This window comes from Clavelina lepadiformis, chromosome 3 (genome assembly GCF_947623445.1).
Source record: "Clavelina lepadiformis chromosome 3, kaClaLepa1.1, whole genome shotgun sequence".
NCBI classification, from domain to species: domain Eukaryota; kingdom Metazoa; phylum Chordata; class Ascidiacea; order Aplousobranchia; family Clavelinidae; genus Clavelina; species Clavelina lepadiformis.
Window position 1 is genome coordinate 11,359,358 of NC_135242.1, and position 14,813 is coordinate 11,374,170.

The window sequence follows — 14,813 nt, forward strand, 5'->3', positions numbered from 1 at the left end:
AACTTTTTGCAATGTGAATTGCACATTTGGCACCATATAGTTCACAAGGCACTTTTTAGGACCTATATAACTAATGTATAGTGCAAATTTTTTAGTTAAGTTCTTTTAACGATAACAGACAAACCTTTCATTGGTTAACTGTTATACTTTTATTATTTACTTATTAGACTCTAATAAACATTTTGAGACCAGTTAGAACTTTTTGCAATGTGAATTGCACATTTGGCACCATATTGTTCACAAGGTACTTTTTAGGTCCTGTATAACTAATGTATAGTGCAAATTTTTTAGTTAAGTTCTTTTAACAATAACAGACAAACCTTTCATTGGTTAACTGTTATACTTTTATTATTTACTTATTAGACTCTAATAAACATTTTGAGACCCGTTAGAACTTTTTGCAATGTGAATTGCACATTTGGCACCATATAGTTCACAAAGCACTTTTTAGGACCTATATAACTAATGTATAGTGCAAATTTTTTAGTTAAGTTCTTTTAACGATAACAGACAAACCTTTTATTGGTTAACTGTTATACTTTTATTATTTACTTATTAGACTCTAATAAACATTTTGAGACCCGTTAGAAGTTTTTGCAATGTGAATTGCACATTTGGCACCATATTGTTCACAAGGTACTTTTTAGGACCTATATAACTAATGTATAGTGCAAATTTTTTAGTTAAGTTCTTTTAACGATAACAGACAAACCTTTTATTGGTTAACTGTTATACTTTTATTATTTACTTATTAGACTCTAATAAACATTTTGAGACCATTTAGAACTTTTTGCAATGTGAATTGCACATTTGGCACCATATAGTTCACAAGGTACTTTTTAGGACCTATATAACTAATGTATAGTGCAAATGTTTTAGTTAAGTTCTTTTAACGATAACAGACAAAGCTTTTATTGGTTAACTGTTATACTTTTATTATTTACTTATTAGACTCTAATAAACATTTTGAGACCAGTTAGAACTTTTTGCAATGTGAATTGCACATTTGGCACCATATAGTTCACAAGGCACTTTTTAGGACCTATATAACTAATGTATAGTGCAAATTTTTTAGTTAAGTTCTTTTAACGATAACAGACAAACCTTTCATTGGTTAACTGTTATACTTTTATTATTTACTTATTAGACTCTAATAAACATTTTGAGACCAGTTAGAACTTTTTGCAATGTGAATTGCACATTTGGCACCATATTGTTCACAAGGTACTTTTTAGGACCTATATAACTAATGTATAGTGCAAATTTTTTAGTTAAGTTCTTTTAACGATAACAGACAAACCTTTTATTGGTTAACTGTTATACTTTTATTATTTACTTATTAGACTCTAATAAACATTTTGAGACCAGTTAGAACTTTTTGCAATGTGAATTGCACATTTGGCACCATATAGTTCACAAGGCACTTTTTAGGACCTATATAACTAATGTATAGTGCAAATTTTTTAGTTAAGTTCTTTTAACGATAACAGACAAACCTTTCATTGGTTAACTGTTATACTTTTATTATTTACTTATTAGACTCTAATAAACATTTTGAGACCAGTTAGAACTTTTTGCAATGTGAATTGCACATTTGGCACCATATTGTTCACAAGGTACTTTTTAGGACCTATATAACTAATGTATAGTGCAAATTTTTTAGTTAAGTTCTTTTAACAATAACAGACAAACCTTTCATTGGTTAACTGTTATACTTTTATTATTTACTTATTAGACTCTAATAAACATTTTGAGACCCGTTAGAACTTTTTGCAATGTGAATTGCACATTTGGCACCATATAGTTCACAAAGCACTTTTTAGGACCTATATAACTAATGTATAGTGCAAATTTTTTAGTTAAGTTCTTTTAACGATAACAGACAAACCTTTTATTGGTTAACTGTTATACTTTTATTATTTACTTATTAGACTCTAATAAACATTTTGAGACCCGTTAGAAGTTTTTGCAATGTGAATTGCACATTTGGCACCATATTGTTCACAAGGTACTTTTTAGGACCTATATAACTAATGTATAGTGCAAATTTTTTAGTTAAGTTCTTTTAACGATAACAGACAAACCTTTTATTGGTTAACTGTTATACTTTTATTATTTACTTATTAGACTCTAATAAACATTTTGAGACCATTTAGAACTTTTTGCAATGTGAATTGCACATTTGGCACCATATAGTTCACAAGGTACTTTTTAGGACCTATATAACTAATGTATAGTGCAAATGTTTTAGTTAAGTTCTTTTAACGATAACAGACAAAGCTTTTATTGGTTAACTGTTATACTTTTATTATTTACTTATTAGACTCTAATAAACATTTTGAGACCCGTTAGAACTTTTTGCAATGTGAATTGCACATTTGGCACCATATAGTTCACAAGGTACTTCTCAGGACCTATATAACTAATGTATAGTGCAAATTTTTTAGTTAAGTTCTTTTAACGATAACAGACAAACCTTTTATTGGTTAACTGTTATACTTTTATTATTTACTTATTAGACTCTAATAAACATTTTGAGACCCGTTAGAACTTTTTGCAATGTGAATTGCACATTTGGCACCATATTGTTCACAAAATACTTTTTAGGACCTATATAACTAATGTATAGTGCAAATTTTTTAGTTAAGTTCTTTTAACGATAACAGACAAACCTTTCATTGGTTAACTGTTATACTTTTATTATTTACTTATTAGACTCTAATAAACATTTTGAGACCAGTTAGAACTTTTTGCAATGTGAATTGCACATTTGGCACCATATAGTTCACAAGGTACTTCTCAGGACCTATATAACTAATGTATAGTGCAAATTTTTTAGTTAAGTTCTTTTAACGATAACAGACAAACCTTTTATTGGTTAACTGTTATACTTTTATTATTTACTTATTAGACTCTAATAAACATTTTGAGACCCGTTAGAACTTTTTGCAATGTGAATTGCACATTTGGCACCATATTGTTCACAAAATACTTTTTAGGACCTATATAACTAATGTATAGTGCAAATTTTTTAGTTAAGTTCTTTTAACGATAACAGACAAACCTTTCATTGGTTAACTGTTATACTTTTATTATTTACTTATTAGACTCTAATAAACATTTTGAGACCAGTTAGAACTTTTTGCAATGTGAATTGCACATTTGGCACCATATTGTTCACAAGGTACTTTTTAGGACCTATATAACTAATGTATAGTGCAAATTTTTTAGTTAAGTTCTTTTAACGATAACAGACAAACCTTTTATTGGTTAACTGTTATACTTTTATTATTTACTTATTAGACTCTAATAAACATTTTGAGACCAGTTAGAACTTTTTGCAATGTGAATTGCACATTTGGCACCATATAGTTCACAAGGCACTTTTTAGGACCTATATAACTAATGTATAGTGCAAATTTTTTAGTTAAGTTCTTTTAACGATAACAGACAAACCTTTTATTGGTTAACTGTTATACTTTTATTATTTACTTATTAGACTCTAATAAACATTTTGAGACCAGTTAGAACTTTTTGCAATGTGAATTGCACATTTGGCACCATATAGTTCACAAGGCACTTTTTAGGACCTATATAACTAATGTATAGTGCAAATTTTTTAGTTAAGTTCTTTTAACGATAACAGACAAACCTTTCATTGGTTAACTGTTATACTTTTATTATTTACTTATTAGACTCTAATAAACATTTTGAGACCAGTTAGAACTTTTTGCAATGTGAATTGCACATTTGGCACCATATTGTTCACAAGGTACTTTTTAGGACCTATATAACTAATGTATAGTGCAAATTTTTTAGTTAAGTTCTTTTAACAATAACAGACAAACCTTTCATTGGTTAACTGTTATACTTTTATTATTTACTTATTAGACTCTAATAAACATTTTGAGACCCGTTAGAACTTTTTGCAATGTGAATTGCACATTTGGCACCATATAGTTCACAAAGCACTTTTTAGGACCTATATAACTAATGTATAGTGCAAATTTTTTAGTTAAGTTCTTTTAACGATAACAGACAAACCTTTTATTGGTTAACTGTTATACTTTTATTATTTACTTATTAGACTCTAATAAACATTTTGAGACCCGTTAGAAGTTTTTGCAATGTGAATTGCACATTTGGCACCATATTGTTCACAAGGTACTTTTTAGGACCTATATAACTAATGTATAGTGCAAATTTTTTAGTTAAGTTCTTTTAACGATAACAGACAAACCTTTTATTGGTTAACTGTTATACTTTTATTATTTACTTATTAGACTCTAATAAACATTTTGAGACCATTTAGAACTTTTTGCAATGTGAATTGCACATTTGGCACCATATAGTTCACAAGGTACTTTTTAGGACCTATATAACTAATGTATAGTGCAAATGTTTTAGTTAAGTTCTTTTAACGATAACAGACAAAGCTTTTATTGGTTAACTGTTATACTTTTATTATTTACTTATTAGACTCTAATAAACATTTTGAGACCCGTTAGAACTTTTTGCAATGTGAATTGCACATTTGGCACCATATAGTTCACAAGGTACTTCTCAGGACCTATATAACTAATGTATAGTGCAAATTTTTTAGTTAAGTTCTTTTAACGATAACAGACAAACCTTTTATTGGTTAACTGTTATACTTTTATTATTTACTTATTAGACTCTAATAAACATTTTGAGACCCGTTAGAACTTTTTGCAATGTGAATTGCACATTTGGCACCATATTGTTCACAAAATACTTTTTAGGACCTATATAACTAATGTATAGTGCAAATTTTTTAGTTAAGTTCTTTTAACGATAACAGACAAACCTTTCATTGGTTAACTGTTATACTTTTATTATTTACTTATTAGACTCTAATAAACATTTTGAGACCAGTTAGAACTTTTTGCAATGTGAATTGCACATTTGGCACCATATTGTTCACAAGGTACTTTTTAGGACCTATATAACTAATGTATAGTGCAAATTTTTTAGTTAAGTTCTTTTAACGATAACAGACAAACCTTTCATTGGTTAACTGTTATACTTTTATTATTTACTTATTAGACTCTAATAAACATTTTGAGACCATTTAGAAGTTTTTGCAATGTGAATTGCACATTTGGCACCATATTGTTCACAAGGTACTTTTTAGGACCTATATAACTAATGTATAGTGCAAATTTTTTAGTTAAGTTCTTTTAACGATAACAGACAAACCTTTCATTGGTAAACTGTTATACTTTTATTATTTACTTATTAGACTCTAATAAACATTTTGAGACCCGTTAGAACTTTTTGCAATGTGAATTGCACATTTGGCACCATATAGTTCACAAGGTACTTTTCAGGACCTATATAACTAATGTATAGTGCAAATTTTTTAGTTAAGTTCTTTTAACGATAACAGACAAACCTTTCATTGGTTAACTGTTATACTTTTATTATTTACTTATTAGACTCTAATAAACATTTTGAGACCAGTTAGAACTTTTTGCAATGTGAATTGCACATTTGGCACCATATTTTTCACAAAATACTTTTTAGGACCTATATAACTAATGTATAGTGCAAATTTTTTAGTTACGTTCTTTTAACGATAACAGACAAACCTTTCATTGGTTAACTGTTATACTTTTATTATTTACTTATTAGACTCTAATAAACATTTAGAGACCCGTTAGAACTTTTTGCAATGTGAATTGCACATTTGGCACCATATAGTTCACAAAGCACTTTTTAGGACCTATATAACTAATGTATTTTGCAAATTTTTTAGTTAAGTTCTTTTAACGATAACAGACAAACCTTTCATTGGTTAACTGTTATACTTTTATTATTTACTTATTAGACTCTAATAAACATTTTAAGACCCGTTAGAACTTTTTGCAATGTGAATTGCACATTTGGCACCATATAGTTCACAAGGCACTTTTTAGGACATATATAACTAATGTATAGTGCAAATTTTTTAGTTAAGTTCTTTTAACGATAACAGACAAACCTTTCATTGGTTAACTGTTATACTTTTATTATTTACTTATTAGACTCTAATAAACATTTTGAGACCAGTTAGAAGTTTTTGCTATGTGAATTGCACATTTGGCACCATATTGTTCACAAGGTACTTTTTAGGACCTATATAACTAATGTATAGTGCAAATTTTTTAGTTAATTCTTTTAACGATAACAGACAAACCTTTCATTGGTTAACTGTTATACTTTTATTATTTACTTATTAGACTCTAATAAACATTTTGAGACCAGTTAGAACTTTTTGCAATGTGAATTGCACATTTGGCACCATATAGTTCACAAGGTACTTTTTAGGACCTATATAACTAATGTATAGTGCAAATTTTTTAGTTAAGTTCTTTTAACGATAACAGACAAAGCTTTTATTGGTTAACTGTTATACTTTTATTATTTACTTATTAGACTCTAATAAACATTTAGAGACCCGTTAGAACTTTTTGCAATGTGAATTGCACATTTGGCACCATATAGTTCACAAAGCCATTTTTAGGACCTATATAACTAATGTATAGTGCAAATTTTTTAGTTAAGTTCTTTTAACGATAACAGACAAACCTTTTATTGGTTAACTGTTATACTTTTATTATTTACTTATTAGACTCTAATAAACATTTTGAGACCCGTTAGAACTTTTTGCAATGTGAATTGCACATTTGGCACCATATAGTTCACAAGGCACTTTTTAGGACCTATATAACTAATGTATAGTGCAAATTTTTTAGTTAAGTTCTTTTAACGATAACAGACAAACCTTTCATTGGTTAACTGTTATACTTTTATTATTTACTTATTAGACTCTAATAAACATTTTGAGACCAGTTAGAACTTTTTGCAATGTGAATTGCACATTTGGCACCATATTGTTCACAAGGTACTTTTTAGGTCCTGTATAACTAATGTATAGTGCAAATTTTTTAGTTAAGTTCTTTTAACAATAACAGACAAACCTTTCATTGGTTAACTGTTATACTTTTATTATTTACTTATTAGACTCTAATAAACATTTTGAGACCCGTTAGAACTTTTTGCAATGTGAATTGCACATTTGGCACCATATAGTTCACAAAGCACTTTTTAGGACCTATATAACTAATGTATAGTGCAAATTTTTTAGTTAAGTTCTTTTAACGATAACAGACAAACCTTTTATTGGTTAACTGTTATACTTTTATTATTTACTTATTAGACTCTAATAAACATTTTGAGACCCGTTAGAAGTTTTTGCAATGTGAATTGCACATTTGGCACCATATTGTTCACAAGGTACTTTTTAGGACCTATATAACTAATGTATAGTGCAAATTTTTTAGTTAAGTTCTTTTAACGATAACAGACAAACCTTTTATTGGTTAACTGTTATACTTTTATTATTTACTTATTAGACTCTAATAAACATTTTGAGACCATTTAGAACTTTTTGCAATGTGAATTGCACATTTGGCACCATATAGTTCACAAGGTACTTTTTAGGACCTATATAACTAATGTATAGTGCAAATGTTTTAGTTAAGTTCTTTTAACGATAACAGACAAAGCTTTTATTGGTTAACTGTTATACTTTTATTATTTACTTATTAGACTCTAATAAACATTTTGAGACCCGTTAGAACTTTTTGCAATGTGAATTGCACATTTGGCACCATATAGTTCACAAGGTACTTCTCAGGACCTATATAACTAATGTATAGTGCAAATTTTTTAGTTAAGTTCTTTTAACGATAACAGACAAACCTTTTATTGGTTAACTGTTATACTTTTATTATTTACTTATTAGACTCTAATAAACATTTTGAGACCCGTTAGAACTTTTTGCAATGTGAATTGCACATTTGGCACCATATTGTTCACAAAATACTTTTTAGGACCTATATAACTAATGTATAGTGCAAATTTTTTAGTTAAGTTCTTTTAACGATAACAGACAAACCTTTCATTGGTTAACTGTTATACTTTTATTATTTACTTATTAGACTCTAATAAACATTTTGAGACCAGTTAGAACTTTTTGCAATGTGAATTGCACATTTGGCACCATATTGTTCACAAGGTACTTTTTAGGACCTATATAACTAATGTATAGTGCAAATTTTTTAGTTAAGTTCTTTTAACGATAACAGACAAACCTTTTATTGGTTAACTGTTATACTTTTATTATTTACTTATTAGACTCTAATAAACATTTTGAGACCATTTAGAAGTTTTTGCAATGTGAATTGCACATTTGGCACCATATTGTTCACAAGGTACTTTTTAGGACCTATATAACTAATGTATAGTGCAAATTTTTTAGTTAAGTTCTTTTAACGATAACAGACAAACCTTTCATTGGTAAACTGTTATACTTTTATTATTTACTTATTAGACTCTAATAAACATTTTGAGACCCGTTAGAACTTTTTGCAATGTGAATTGCACATTTGGCACCATATAGTTCACAAGGTACTTTTCAGGACCTATATAACTAATGTATAGTGCAAATTTTTTAGTTAAGTTCTTTTAACGATAACAGACAAACCTTTCATTGGTTAACTGTTATACTTTTATTATTTACTTATTAGACTCTAATAAACATTTTGAGACCAGTTAGAACTTTTTGCAATGTGAATTGCACATTTGGCACCATATTTTTCACAAAATACTTTTTAGGACCTATATAACTAATGTATAGTGCAAATTTTTTAGTTACGTTCTTTTAACGATAACAGACAAACCTTTCATTGGTTAACTGTTATACTTTTATTATTTACTTATTAGACTCTAATAAACATTTTGAGACCAGTTAGAACTTTTTGCAATGTGAATTGCACATTTGGCACCATATTATTCACAAGGTACATTTTGGGATCTATATAACTAATGTATAGTGCAAATTTTTTAGTTAAGTTCTTTTAACGATAACAAACAAACCTTTTATTGGTTAACTGTTATACTTTTATTATTTACTTATTAGACTCTAATAAACATTTAGAGACCCGTTAGAACTTTTTGCAATGTGAATTGCACATTTGGCACCATATAGTTCACAAAGCACTTTTTAGGACCTATATAACTAATGTATTTTGCAAATTTTTTAGTTAAGTTCTTTTAACGATAACAGACAAACCTTTTATTGGTTAACTGTTATACTTTTATTATTTACTTATTAGACTCTAATAAACATTTTGAGACCAGTTAGAACTTTTTGCAATGTGAATTGCACATTTGGCACCATATTGTTCACAAGGTACTTTTCAGGACCTATACAACTAATGTATAGTCCAAATTTTTTAGTTAAGTTCTTTTAACGATAACAGACAAAGCTTTTATTGGTTAACTGTTATACTTTTATTATTTACTTATTAGACTCTAATAAACATTTTGAGACCAGTTAGAACTTTTTGCAATGTGAATTGCACATTTGGCACCATATTGTTCACAAGGTACTTTTTAGGACCTATATAACTAATGTATAGTGCAAATTTTTTAGTTAAGTTCTTTTAACAATAACAGACAAACCTTTCATTGGTTAACTGTTATACTTTTATTATTTACTTATTAGACTCTAATAAACATTTTGAGACCCGTTAGAACTTTTTGCAATGTGAATTGCACATTTGGCACCATATAGTTCACAAAGCACTTTTTAGGACCTATATAACTAATGTATAGTGCAAATTTTTTAGTTAAGTTCTTTTAACGATAACAGACAAACCTTTTATTGGTTAACTGTTATACTTTTATTATTTACTTATTAGACTCTAATAAACATTTTGAGACCCGTTAGAAGTTTTTGCAATGTGAATTGCACATTTGGCACCATATTGTTCACAAGGTACTTTTTAGGACCTATATAACTAATGTATAGTGCAAATTTTTTAGTTAAGTTCTTTTAACGATAACAGACAAACCTTTTATTGGTTAACTGTTATACTTTTATTATTTACTTATTAGACTCTAATAAACATTTTGAGACCATTTAGAACTTTTTGCAATGTGAATTGCACATTTGGCACCATATAGTTCACAAGGTACTTTTTAGGACCTATATAACTAATGTATAGTGCAAATGTTTTAGTTAAGTTCTTTTAACGATAACAGACAAAGCTTTTATTGGTTAACTGTTATACTTTTATTATTTACTTATTAGACTCTAATAAACATTTTGAGACCCGTTAGAACTTTTTGCAATGTGAATTGCACATTTGGCACCATATAGTTCACAAGGTACTTCTCAGGACCTATATAACTAATGTATAGTGCAAATTTTTTAGTTAAGTTCTTTTAACGATAACAGACAAACCTTTTATTGGTTAACTGTTATACTTTTATTATTTACTTATTAGACTCTAATAAACATTTTGAGACCCGTTAGAACTTTTTGCAATGTGAATTGCACATTTGGCACCATATTGTTCACAAAATACTTTTTAGGACCTATATAACTAATGTATAGTGCAAATTTTTTAGTTAAGTTCTTTTAACGATAACAGACAAACCTTTCATTGGTTAACTGTTATACTTTTATTATTTACTTATTAGACTCTAATAAACATTTTGAGACCAGTTAGAACTTTTTGCAATGTGAATTGCACATTTGGCACCATATTGTTCACAAGGTACTTTTTAGGACCTATATAACTAATGTATAGTGCAAATTTTTTAGTTAAGTTCTTTTAACGATAACAGACAAACCTTTCATTGGTTAACTGTTATACTTTTATTATTTACTTATTAGACTCTAATAAACATTTTGAGACCATTTAGAAGTTTTTGCAATGTGAATTGCACATTTGGCACCATATTGTTCACAAGGTACTTTTTAGGACCTATATAACTAATGTATAGTGCAAATTTTTTAGTTAAGTTCTTTTAACGATAACAGACAAACCTTTCATTGGTAAACTGTTATACTTTTATTATTTACTTATTAGACTCTAATAAACATTTTGAGACCCGTTAGAACTTTTTGCAATGTGAATTGCACATTTGGCACCATATAGTTCACAAAATACTTTTTAGGACCTATATAACTAATGTATAGTGCAAATTTTTTAGTTACGTTCTTTTAACGATAACAGACAAACCTTTCATTGGTTAACTGTTATACTTTTATTATTTACTTATTAGACTCTAATAAACATTTTGAGACCAGTTAGAACTTTTTGCAATGTGAATTGCACATTTGGCACCATATTATTCACAAGGTACATTTTGGGATCTATATAACTAATGTATAGTGCAAATTTTTTAGTTAAGTTCTTTTAACGATAACAGACAAACCTTTCATTGGTTAACTGTTATACTTTTATTATTTACTTATTAGACTCTAATAAACATTTTAAGACCCGTTAGAACTTTTTGCAATGTGAATTGCACATTTGGCACCATATAGTTCACAAGGCACTTTTTAGGACATATATAACTAATGTATAGTGCAAATTTTTTAGTTAAGTTCTTTTAACGATAACAGACAAAGCTTTTATTGGTTAACTGTTATACTTTTATTATTTACTTATTAGACTCTAATAAACATTTAGAGACCCGTTAGAACTTTTTGCAATGTGAATTGCACATTTGGCACCATATAGTTCACAAGGTACTTTTTAGGACCTATATAACTAATGTATAGTGCAAATTTTTTAGTTAAGTTCTTTTAACGATAACAGACAAACCTTTCATTGGTTAACTGTTATACTTTTATTATTTACTTATTAGACTCTAATAAACATTTTGAGACCAGTTAGAACTTTTTGCAATGTGAATTGCACATTTGGCACCATATTGTTCACAAGGTACTTTTCAGGACCTATACAACTAATGTATAGTCCAAATTTTTTAGTTAAGTTCTTTTAACGATAACAGACAAAGCTTTTATTGGTTAACTGTTATACTTTTATTATTTACTTATTAGACTCTAATAAACATTTTGAGACCCGTTAGAACTTTTTGCAATGTGAATTGCACATTTGGCACCATATAGTTCACAAGGTACTTTTCAGGACCTATATAACTAATGTATAGTGCAAATTTTTTAGTTAAGTTCTTTTAACGATAACAGACAAACCTTTCATTGGTTAACTGTTATACTTTTATTATTTACTTATTAGATTCTAATAAACATTTTGAGACCCGTTAAAACTTTTTGCAATGTGAATTGCACATTTGGCACCATATAGTTCACAAGGTACTTTTCAGGACCTATATAACTAATGTATAGTGCAAATTTTTTAGTTAATTCTTTTAACGATAACAGACAAACCTTTCATTGGTTAACTGTTATACTTTTATTATTTACTTATTAGACTCTAATAAACATTTTGAGACCAGTTAGAACTTTTTGCAATGTGAATTGCACATTTGGCACCATATAGTTCACAAGGTACTTTTTAGGACCTATATAACTAATGTATAGTGCAAATTTTTTAGTTAAGTTCTTTTAACGATAACAGACAAAGCTTTTATTGGTTAACTGTTATACTTTTATTATTTACTTATTAGACTCTAATAAACATTTAGAGACCCGTTAGAACTTTTTGCAATGTGAATTGCACATTTGGCACCATATTGTTCACAAGGTACTTTTTAGGACCTATATAACTAATGTATAGTGCAAATTTTTTAGTTAAGTTCTTTTAACAATAACAGACAAACCTTTCATTGGTTAACTGTTATACTTTTATTATTTACTTATTAGACTCTAATAAACATTTTGAGACCCGTTAGAACTTTTTGCAATGTGAATTGCACATTTGGCACCATATAGTTCACAAAGCACTTTTGAGGACCTATATAACTAATGTATAGTGCAAATTTTTTAGTTAAGTTCTTTTAACGATAACAGACAAACCTTTTATTGGTTAACTGTTATACTTTTATTATTTACTTATTAGACTCTAATAAACATTTTGAGACCAGTTAGAAGTTTTTGCAATGTGAATTGCACATTTGGCACCATATTGTTCACAAGGTACTTTTTAGGACCTATATAACTAATGTATAGTGCAAATTTTTTAGTTAAGTTCTTTTAACGATAACAGACAAACCTTTTATTGGTTAACTGTTATACTTTTATTATTTACTTATTAGACTCTAATAAACATTTTGAGACCATTTAGAACTTTTTGCAATGTGAATTGCACATTTGGCACCATATAGTTCACAAGGTACTTCTCAGGACCTATATAACTAATGTATAATGCAAATTTTTTAGTTAAGTTCTTTTAACGATAACAGACAAACCTTTTATTGGTTAACTGTTATACTTTTATTATTTACTTATTAGACTCTAATAAACATTTTGAGACCATTTAGAACTTTTTGCAATGTGAATTGCACATTTGGCACCATATAGTTCACAAGGTACTTTTTAGGACCTATATAACTAATGTATAGTGCAAATGTTTTAGTTAAGTTCTTTTAACGATAACAGACAAAGCTTTTATTGGTTAACTGTTATACTTTTATTATTTACTTATTAGACTCTAATAAACATTTTGAGACCCGTTAGAACTTTTTGCAATGTGAATTGCACATTTGGCACCATATAGTTCACAAGGTACTTCTCAGGACCTATATAACTAATGTATAGTGCAAATTTTTTAGTTAAGTTCTTTTAACGATAACAGACAAACCTTTTATTGGTTAACTGTTATACTTTTATTATTTACTTATTAGACTCTAATAAACATTTTGAGACCCGTTAGAACTTTTTGCAATGTGAATTGCACATTTGGCACCATATTGTTCACAAAATACTTTTTAGGACCTATATAACTAATGTATAGTGCAAATTTTTTAGTTAAGTTCTTTTAACGATAACAGACAAACCTTTCATTGGTTAACTGTTATACTTTTATTATTTACTTATTAGACTCTAATAAACATTTTGAGACCAGTTAGAACTTTTTGCAATGTGAATTGCACATTTGGCACCATATTGTTCACAAGGTACTTTTTAGGACCTATATAACTAATGTATAGTGCAAATTTTTTAGTTAAGTTCTTTTAACGATAACAGACAAACCTTTCATTGGTTAACTGTTATACTTTTATTATTTACTTATTAGACTCTAATAAACATTTTGAGACCATTTAGAAGTTTTTGCAATGTGAATTGCACATTTGGCACCATATAGTTCACAAGGCACTTTTTAGGACATATATAACTAATGTATAGTGCAAATTTTTTAGTTAAGTTCTTTTAACGATAACAGACAAAGCTTTTATTGGTTAACTGTTATACTTTTATTATTTACTTATTAGACTCTAATAAACATTTAGAGACCCGTTAGAACTTTTTGCAATGTGAATTGCACATTTGGCACCATATAGTTCACAAGGTACTTTTTAGGACCTATATAACTAATGTATAGTGCAAATTTTTTAGTTAAGTTCTTTTAACGATAACAGACAAACCTTTCATTGGTTAACTGTTATACTTTTATTATTTACTTATTAGACTCTAATAAACATTTTGAGACCAGTTAGAACTTTTTGCAATGTGAATTGCACATTTGGCACCATATTGTTCACAAGGTACTTTTCAGGACCTATACAACTAATGTATAGTCCAAATTTTTTAGTTAAGTTCTTTTAACGATAACAGACAAAGCTTTTATTGGTTAACTGTTATACTTTTATTATTTACTTATTAGACTCTAATAAACATTTTGAGACCCGTTAGAACTTTTTGCAATGTGAATTGCACATTTGGCACCATATAGTTCACAAGGTACTTTTCAGGACCTATATAACTAATGTATAGTGCAAATTTTTTAGTTAAGTTCTTTTAACGATAA